This window comes from Haliaeetus albicilla, chromosome Z (genome assembly GCF_947461875.1).
Source record: "Haliaeetus albicilla chromosome Z, bHalAlb1.1, whole genome shotgun sequence".
In the NCBI taxonomy this organism is placed as follows: domain Eukaryota; kingdom Metazoa; phylum Chordata; class Aves; order Accipitriformes; family Accipitridae; genus Haliaeetus; species Haliaeetus albicilla.
In genome coordinates this window covers 18717414-18727857 of record NC_091516.1, presented here as the reverse complement: position 1 = coordinate 18727857, position 10444 = coordinate 18717414, and positions in this window count along the sequence as shown.

Genomic DNA, 10444 nt, shown 5'->3' with positions numbered 1-10444 from the left:
AAACAGTAAGAATAAACTTTTAAACATCTCTTTCTCTGAGACACCAGAGAAGACGTATTCTCTGGAACTGCATGCGAATTTTTAGCCAGTAGTTCTGTTTAATGCCTGAATATACTCATAAATACTAGTCTGATGTTTTACGTCACTTATATTATTCTTGCTATCTGTCATTCCTTCCAAGGATGATTCAAGGGCAGATGCTGGGTTTATGGTAATATAGACATATTAAAAGTAGGAGTGTAGCCTCAGTTGCAGGGAGCTTGAAACAAGTTAACTGCTTAAACATTTACCCAGCTATTAAATGGACTCTGCAGGTATTGCACCAATGGCAATAGTTAGGCTGCTTGTGACATGAGTGAACTTGTTTAAAGCGGATGTACTATATTTCTTTGCCCATAAAGCTTAGATAATGGTTTTTATCATACAAGAACTAGCTCTTTCATTATCACATTTGGCATGTTCAGTTGGCTTTATCTACCCACCTACCTACATTCCTAACCCTTCACTCACCTATCGGACCTCTCTATTCATACACACTAAATTTGTTTTAATAAGTGAGCCTTGCATTTTCAAAGGAGTGAATCACACTTTTATATACCTCACTGAAATAATGAAACTCCTCTAAAACCAATGTCAACTTCTTTTTTTGGCCAGAGTTTTCTTAAAATCAAGGAGCTACTGCTTTTATCTAGAATTTGTATACTATGTCAAGAAAGTTCTGTATTTTACCTGTGTTTGGTTTAGGAAAAGTCTTTTTTAGTTAAGCCTAAAATTAAGCCTTCAATGGACACTGGTGGTGTATCAGGTCAGTAGAAAGATTTCATTAAAAGATTTCATTTGTTATTTAATAACAAAGCAATGTGAAACTTTGAAATCTCAAGTCTTTGGCTATTACTCAAGCAGACTGAAAAATGTGGGAAGGTTTCTAAATGTCATGATGTAAGACTGTCATCTCAGTACAGGACAAATGCAATGAAAAATCTATGATGTGGCAAAAACTTTTTTTTTTTTTAATACAGGTGTTCAGAGGGTACACTGGGTCAAGATCTGATAATGCTGCAGCAGCTACATGTTTTTTGGTAAGAAGCAGATGGATCCAGGTTGCAAGGTGTAGACTGCATGTCATATGAACCATCCTTACAGGCTGTATCTGTTCCTGGGCCATGAGGTAACATTCCAGGTTTAAGTGAAGTGTTTGTGGTCCCCACTGCCACAGCACAGAACATTTTTTTATTTTAAATGACTAACTATATGAACATTATAACACACTACACCAACACTACTGTAGAATAGCTAAATAATAACACATATCATCAGCAGCCACAAGAAGAATCAACCTTAAACTTATTATAATTGATACAGTCAGGGTAGATTAAGCCATGTAAATACTGCGGATGCATCCACATTGCAGCCAACCTTCCATCTTAGCCTTTACAGTTCATTTTAAACTTTATTGTTGTTTACACTGTAATTGACTAAGTCATTGAGCATTTCTGGATCTAAAGAGTCTTTCTAAACCCAGATCAGTAGTGGTCTTCAGCAAGAAATAGAGGTTTTAGTTTATTGTATCCCAAAGTTTAGTGTTGGCAGAAAGCTCAGCAATGAACCAGCTGTGCAGCACCTTCTCTGACCAGTGCATGATTCAATCAGCAATAACAGCATCAAAAGGACAACAATCAATAGTGAATTTGTGCAGGTCCTGATGAAAAATATCAAGTTATTGTGGGAAAAGTACTCTTAGGGGAGAACACTGCTTCACTGAAGAGGGAACTGGGGGAGGACACTCACCCAGGGAGCCCTGCACATTTCTCTTCCTGGCTGGCCACTGTGAAGCATTTTCCATTCTCTCTGTGTCTCTCTCTCCCTTCTCCCCTGCCCCCATCTCTCTTTCTCTCTTCGTGCTTCCCTTTCCCTTTCTGTCACTCTGTCTCTCACTCTTCTTTCTGTTTGGGTTTTTTTATTTATTTTCCTAGCTTCACCATTAGAGTCAATGCATTTCATCAGCCATGGACCCAACTAATAACTGTATCACTAGAGTTACAACGCTAGGTCCAGTCCATCACTGGACATACATTCAAAATTTTTTTCTAATTCAGATTAGTATCTCAGATTATCTTGAAAGAAAAACATCAACAAAATTACTATAAAATTAAGTTTAGTATAATTATTGGCATGGAAAGAAACAAGGAAAACAACTGCCTAAAACTGGTTTGGTTTGGGGGGTTTTGGTTTTGGGGTTTTTTTTTAGGTAAAAGGATATTAATCTGCAAAAAGTCAATATTTGCAGCAATGAGAAGGAAGAAGTTTCCTGATACCACATGCTATGCATGAATAATATTGAGCATACAGTAAATAATAGCAACTACACTTTATCAGCCAGTTAATTTGCAAAGAATTTGCAGGATACCTAACTCAAAGTCTCTCAAGCTGGAACAAAACTGAAATGTAGCCAATGGACTGTACTAGAAAAAAAGATCAGATATAAAAACTTATTTCTAATTCTGACTCCAGTGTATTTACAGGTTTACACTGGGGAAAAGTTTGATCACAAATAGTAATAATCTAAAGAAAGCCTATCCAAAACATTTTCAGTGAAAGTGATTGAAAACATTAAAACAGATGTGGAAGACAGTATTTTCAGAGTTTGGAGATGTCAGCTCAAAAATACTTGCTCTAGTTTTGAATACAGAGTTTCTAGTCTAAAATCCAGTGACCTACTATTATGGAATACGGATTATATTTTCATTATGCCAGAACATATGTTAATATTTGTATAAGAAGTTCCTCTTTTTCATCACAGTGAGGTCTTTCTCCCCAAAGGCATGAAGATACCAAACTGAATATAGTTAGCAGCTTACTGAAACAAACTGACATGGTAATCTATCAATACATTTTTTTCTTGGAAACTGTAGGAGTTTTTAATATTCTAAGAACTTTTTAACATGAGCATGTAACAGTCAACTTTATCTTTATGTGAACATCCTGTTTACATGGCATGCCAAAATACAGGACTAAACTGAGTCTACAGTAGCCTATCTACTTCTCCCAGTACTTCCAAACTGTCATTAAATAATTCTGTTATACTCTACAGTGAAGCTTTCTGCTCAAAACAGCAGGCACTTATTTAAACCTCCATGTGTTTCTGCATGCAACAGAAGTCTAATGACTTAGTAATGACTATGCTGACCACTGCTGCAAAGTCTACCATTTTTTGAAAAACATCTGTTCTTAAAAACACACACACAAAAGTGAAAAATGAGACTCTATAAATGGAAGCTATTTCTGCCATTTTACTGTTTTTTAACTTTTCTCAAAGTCTAGAGTTCTTACACTGAATGTTACTGCAGTTGCATTTTACTCATTATGGGTTACATAATTTTTGGTCCTTCCAGCAATAACCAGCAGGATGACATCTCTTAAACTTGAGATCACAAAAGATGTGCTCTCTTCACTCGCTAGGGGGACACAGCTCCACAGAAGGGGTTCAGCAAAAGTGGTCCACTGCACTGTAATATGCTGCAATACCCAGTGGTGTTACAAGCCATGTGCTTTCACTGCATATAGAGGAAAACCTGGAGGCTGTCAGGATATTTTCTTGGACTACAGTAGCTTTCCTTTCTTACATGCAAAATTGAGTCACATTAACTTTAGCTTTAGTCCTTCTATTCCAAAGCAGAGTAGGGTTAACTTCAAAAGAGAGTGGGAGTGACACAATATAAAGGGACATTCCAGAAGTTTACATTTTTGTATTAAAAGTTACACAAAGGGAGGCCATGCTGTATCCTTAAAAAGAGATCAGTTCTTCTTTTTCTTTAGTTGTCTTGATTTCAATGGGGATTTTCAATGAGGGTCAATGAAGACTTATCCTCAGTAGAGAAGGATCCAGCTGGGGAAATTTAAACAAACTGGATGTAAACAAGCCCTTTGGACTTAATGGAGTGTACCTGCAAGTGCTGAGGGCGCTGGCGAATGTCATTGCAAGGCCACTCTTGGTTATCTCTGAAAAGTCATGGCAACTGGGAGAGGTTCCTGAGGACTGGGAGAGAGCCACTCCTGTCTCCAAGCAGGACGGGAAGCAGGATCGTGGGAAGTACTGACCAGTCAACTTCACCTTGATCCCAGAGAAGGTAAAACAAATAATACTACAAACCATTTCTACACTATACAAAGGACAAGCAGGTGACTGGGAGTAGTCAGCATGGATTCATGAAAGGTAAATCATGCCTGACCAACCTCATAGTGTTCTGCAATGACACGACTGGCAGTGGATGCTGTTTATCTTGCCTTTAGTAAGATTTTTGACAGTCTTCCATTGCATACCTATTGACAAACTGATGAAATATGGACTAGATAAGTGGACAGTGAGATGGGTTTAAAACTGGTGCTAGGCTTAGAAGATTGTAATCAGTGGCACGAAGTCCACCTCAGAGGCCAGTCACTCATGGTGTACCCCAGGGTTGTTACAGGTGCTAGTACTGTTTAACATCATTAATGATCTAGATGACGGGGCAGAGTTCTCCCTCAGGAATTTTGAAAACAACTCAGAATTGAGAACAGAGCTTTATACACAGAATGGATACACCGGATGCTGCCACTCAGAGGGACCTTGACAAGCTGGAGAAATGGGCTGACAGGAACTTCATGGAGTTCAACAAAGGGAAAACTAAACTGCTGCACCTGGGGAGGAATGACACCCCACAGCAGCACATTTTTGTCTGATTTTGGGGCTGATTGACTGGAAAGCAGCTTGGCAGAACTGAAACAGGTTGTCTGGAGAGGTTGTAGAGCCTCCTTCCTTGAAGATATTCAAAACCCAACGGAACAAGGCACTGAGCAAGCTGTTCTAGTTTCCCCTGCTTTGAGGTCTGTTTCAACTTCAACTATCCTTGTGATTCTGTTAAACTAATATTAAAAAAAATAATAATTATTTATATTGGTTGATTAATTTATTTACTCTGAATTTTGTAAATCTCCTATTTGGAAATAATTGTGGTTTTTCTTTGAACGTAGAGTTAAAACAGATGTATAGAAGAGGTGTGGTTGGATGAGACTGAAGACTGTTACATTTTAACCAAATTCTACTGATGGATTCCTACAACTTTTGTGAAAACTTTCGTGAACAAGCATCAGTATTTGTAGTTATCAAGAAATACAGATCATCCTTATAATTTATATTTTTCAAGTATTGCCCAGTCTTTCCACTATTCTTCATTGACGGACTATTACAGTAGGATACAAGTGTTGTCTTATATGTGTGTTCAATGTGTAAGGTGACTAAGCACTGCCACAGCTTCTTTTGTTTGACACCAGCCACCAGGCACAGTGACATACAATGCGTACTGTAGAATAATTGATAATGTGAACATATTTGGAGTTCTCTTTTCCCCTGTCAAAAGCAGACATTCATATCTGGGTGACTGCAGTTTTAGCTCTGGCCTGTGATATGTCTTCTCAGGTACCATGGAACATGGTCTTTACAGTTAATGATTATAAAGCAACTGAATGGGCAGTCAACAGAGCAAATATTTTAGTCACCTAAACATTGCCTAATTGTTTAGTCACCTAAACATACTTTTAATGTCTGTATCTAGTCTCTCTCAAAATCTCTCTTTGCTATTAAAATTATACCCTTGTACGTCTTCTCCAATCTTCAGCAATGGGAAAGGGAAATAACTGTGATTTCTGTAATACCACAACAATAAAAAACAAGTTTCAACTCTGCAGTTAGACATAGTAAAGTACAATTGCGAAACCTTCCACTTACATAAAGGTTAAGTCTATATGAAGCAATTTTGTGGTTGCCTTTCTTGTGTTGCACAGTTACAGAAAGAAGAGTAAAAATGTATGCTGTTGGAGGTTTCCAAGTTCCTGTTACCCTGATTTTCCAAGGAACTGAGGCTTACACAGTTGTGCTGTCTATCTGTCTGTCCTCTCCAATCACTTTTGAACCTGCTGGATAATTTTGACCAAGTTTGGCAAGGGCATAAAAGGAGGAAACTTAGCTGAAAAAAATACACATTCTTTCAAGTTTTGTGAACAGCAGCAGCTGAATAGCAGACAGACTGACATACATTGCTGAATGAAAAACTGCAGCCTGATCTGAACAGTTATCCTTTCTCTTTGGCTAAGGACCTAGTTATCAGCCTGCATGTACTGGCTGTCTGGGTGCAACAAGGTCAATGACAACCCACGGTGGATCTGAACACTGGTGTTTATTTCAGAATCAAAGAGTGCAGAGCTTTTACCCTACTTAATTATCTGGCACAATCAATCACTCATGTCATGTTCCTAGGTCTCAACCTGCCTCCTCTGCAGAAAGGTTGCTGCTGCTCTGGGATGGTTGGACAGAAAAATCATGTTGGTTCCTGCTGTGCTGCTTCCTGCAGCACCCGTCCCGGGCATTACTAGCCAAGGTCCCTGGGCATGCCACGGCATTCATCTCCACACAGCTCTCTGATCTCCGGGATCTTCCCCACTACCAGGATCTTTCCTCCAACAAGGATTTCATCTTCCGCTTTCTGGGCCCCTTTCCACTTTCTTAGACCACTTCTATTCAGGGACCCTTCTTTTTGGAGCCATCTCTTCTTTCCAGGGCCCCAACCCCTCGCTTTTCTAAATCCAGATAGTCTATGTGGAGAAGCACAATGCATGACCTGCCTCCTAACTGGTGGTTTTGTCCCTAATTAATTGGAGGGGTCAGGACATGTCACTTCTATTTTGTCCAGATATTACCAAAATTTACAGCCAGTCCATATCAACTGCAGGTAGCAGGCTTGTGCTTCAGAGCTTCAAAGATCAGTTTCATATGTTCATCACCACCTCAACATGCAGTCATTGCCCACCACCTTTTAGCATTCACAGTTTAAGTTGTATTTTCATCTGTGACACCGGCAAGCAGGTATGGAGCTGAACCAGTCACAGCACTGGGCTGTGACACTCTTGCCTCAGTGTTAATGGAAGGTAGGGGAGGGAATGAGGGAAGGTTTAAGGATGTGAAGATACTGCAGCAGTGTAACTCCGTATCAGGACACATCAGTTCACAGGGAACCAGCTATGATTAGTTTTACTGTTCAGGAACCAACGTTACAGCTACCTCTCTGTTCTGCCTGTCACATATTTAGGTGACAAAAAGTAATTTTGGTGCAGTGTTATGGAGAAAAGTAGCTGGCACTAGGCAAGTGAATTATAAAAGGTAGAAATGGGAAAGAACACAAAATTTTAAAGTTTTAGAAAAGAATAAAAATGGCAAGTTCCATCACACTGCTCTTCAGGAGGAGCCTGGTTTAGCAGTCTAACCAGAAGTAACTAGCTCATGCAGTGGACTTCAAAGGCATTCTGGAATCAAGAAAAAATATTTGAATTTGTTCATTTTGCTTTATTCTTTCTCTAGTTCTGAAAAGACGTCATAACAGAACTTTGAATCATAACATCATATTAATAAAAATTAAATATTTATTTCTGTTTTTTGTAAAGGAATGGATTTTTGATGCATTGCAAGACGTAAAATTTTACTTCTCCTTTACTTTATGTTGCTGAGAATTACTTATTTTAGGGAGAACTGTAGTTTTTCGGCACTACTTGATGCAGAACTTTGGGTACAGAACAGCTTACAGCTCTGAGAACTCAAAAAAGTGGGAATGCCTCTAAAGTGTAAAATTCAAGGATGCTTCCTCTGTTTTCTGTCGGCTTGTATACCTAATTGGCAACGAGGACAGCATTCGCAATAAGAAGTAGTACTGTATCCCTAAATGGGAAGAAGATCTAAGTAACGGTGGTGGGACATGTGAGAGGATGAAAAAGATCAGAAAAATAACTCATCTGGAATGTTTCAAAGATTGATTATTTTCTTTACATATCAGAGACCCTGTTCCCCAAGAATTTTTGTGCAGCTGATAAAAAGGAAACTTCAGGTGGCAGATCCTCAAAAGAAAAGAACTTTGATAGTGTTATCTGGAGTTTAGTGTTGGGTTTATTTACCATTAGGTTATTAAGCAAATGGAGCATGTGGTTATCTGGGCACACAATTTAACTGTTTCTTCTGGCAGTGCTAATTCACCTCACAGAAGAGCTCCAAGGACCCTTAATGTGGGCTGTCTTGTATGTCACTGTGGGGGTCATCAGTAGCAGAAAATTGAATTTTGGACCTCTGGGCTTAACGAATGAACTAAAAGAAGCAGAGTGAAGATAATAGTAAGCTAATCAGTCACTATTTATGACACTGCCAGCAGCAGAAGAAAATGATACACTGAGTGGATGTGTGTTATATAAAGAACAGGGTTTTTTCTGGTATGTGGACCATAACCTGAAGTTGAAGGTGGAAGATACTTTTTGACCCCCTTTACTGCTCCAGAAGCAAACAGATAACATTATTTCAAGTTTCAGAAAGTCCAGCATTTCACAGAAAGAAACACACAATTTTACTCTTCTTGCTAAACACTGTTTCTGTACTGCTGCTGCAGCGATCATCTTTCTTCATCCCACACCCTGAAACAAGCAGCTCCTGACCTGTTAGGACACAACCTTCCAGTGTCCTAATATGCATATTATAATTCTGCCAGCCTAAATGATTCTTTGAGGGTGGTGGAATGGTGATATTTTCCTTTAAAAAAATGCTATAGTGCTCTTGAAAAGGTTAGGATACACAAGAACTTGAGCTAGAGGACCTTTAGATTTCAGAAGTTTAGAGCAGTTTTTGTAAAATATTTTACACATTTTTTAAGAATTATGTATAAAACTCTGAGAATTTGCATACAATCTGTTGTTAAATATAGACAATAGCCGCAAGTAACCCAGGCAGTTAGAACTTTTGGGTTTTGCCTAGTAGTTCATCTTAATCTATATAATATTTGTAGCTGCTAGCTGTTACTTTATGGTCTAGTAACACTGAATTCAGTTTGAGAGAAAATGTAAAGGCAAAGTATCAGGTTAGGGCACACTATAAAATCTTTATAATAATACCCAGGTCAAGTTTCAGGAAGAGACTAAATATTTACATTGTCAATGGGTATCTGTAGAAATTGTGGATACTTTCATGGTCAGCCTAAAATACTTGCTTAACTTTAGATCCCTGAGTTTGACCTCCATGACCCACTAAGGTTCCCTCACCGAACAATCATATCTGAGGTAAAGGATACTGGTCATGTCTGAGAGTTGTCTCTATTCCTCTACAAGATCATCCTGTCCTTTGCGAACTGTATATGGAAGATTACTCTTTCCCAAGCATATCTCACATTTCTCCCTGATGCCTTTATCCACCTGACATTTGCACTTTTCCCTAACTACCTCAGACACTGTGGATAACACTGTAATTGCAAAATTTCTTGCCATCTTTGTGATAACATGAAGGCAGAGGGGCTCATTTAGTATAACATGCTGTCTTAGAAAAGATCATGCAGATCCACATTTGTAATTATTTTTTATGGTTAAAAAAGATGTAAATCTATATCATGACATTTTACAAAAATTGTGTATCAAATTCAGATGTATGGAGAGAAATTAGAATAAGCCTCATTGAAGTGTTAAATTTATCAGCTCTCTTTATTCTGAACAATATTTTTTTCTGGTATGTGGGTCGTAGCTCCTATTACTAAAACTGAATGTGGTAAAACACAACTCCATTTTATCACTGTTACATATTTTCTAAAGTTTGTTTCCTTTTGCTCCCGCAGTTATATCCTGGGTACATCGAAATGGAGTACTACCTCTAACTTAAAGCAGGAATGGGGTATGGTTTTTATTCAACAGTGCACTCGTGTGGCAAGACGTAGAAAGTACACAGATAGCATACTACGGGCTTGGTTAAACGCAATGTATTTTTTCATTACAGAAGACAAAATAACACATAAAAGTTGCAGATGGGTAGAATGATCTGTTCTCCAGTATAATTCATCTCAGGCACTTTTTTTTTTAATTCTTTTATCCTACTTTGATTGCATACCTAGAAAAATTATCCCCCTTAAAATATTTCAGTGATACAAGTCATAGCTCCCAATAAAGAATATTATCTTGTTTTGTCATACGTGGCCCCATTCGTCACTGTAAATTTAATTTCAGATTGTAATATTGATATTTGTATTTCTTTCATCACCATAGACTAAAATATCTGTTTTCTAAGGCAGACCTGAATATAGCTGAGATGTTATCACACCAAAATCGACAGGCATCACATTTTGTGGCTCCTCATGTACTAGTCTATAAAGTGTATGCAAAATTCTGACTACAAGTTCTCATAGCCTCAAGACAAGGCCAGATGTATAGCAAGAAGTAACAACTTTTATTAAGCTTCCTGGTATTGTTGAAGGACATATAAATGAGCTTCCAGCAAACAAACCCTTCAAACAAAGAAACAATCAAAAAAAGTGGAGTTGAAAGCTAACCATACATTGAAAACAACTGCTCTTATTTATTTAGACATGCAGCACATGATATAACCATCCGTGTTATC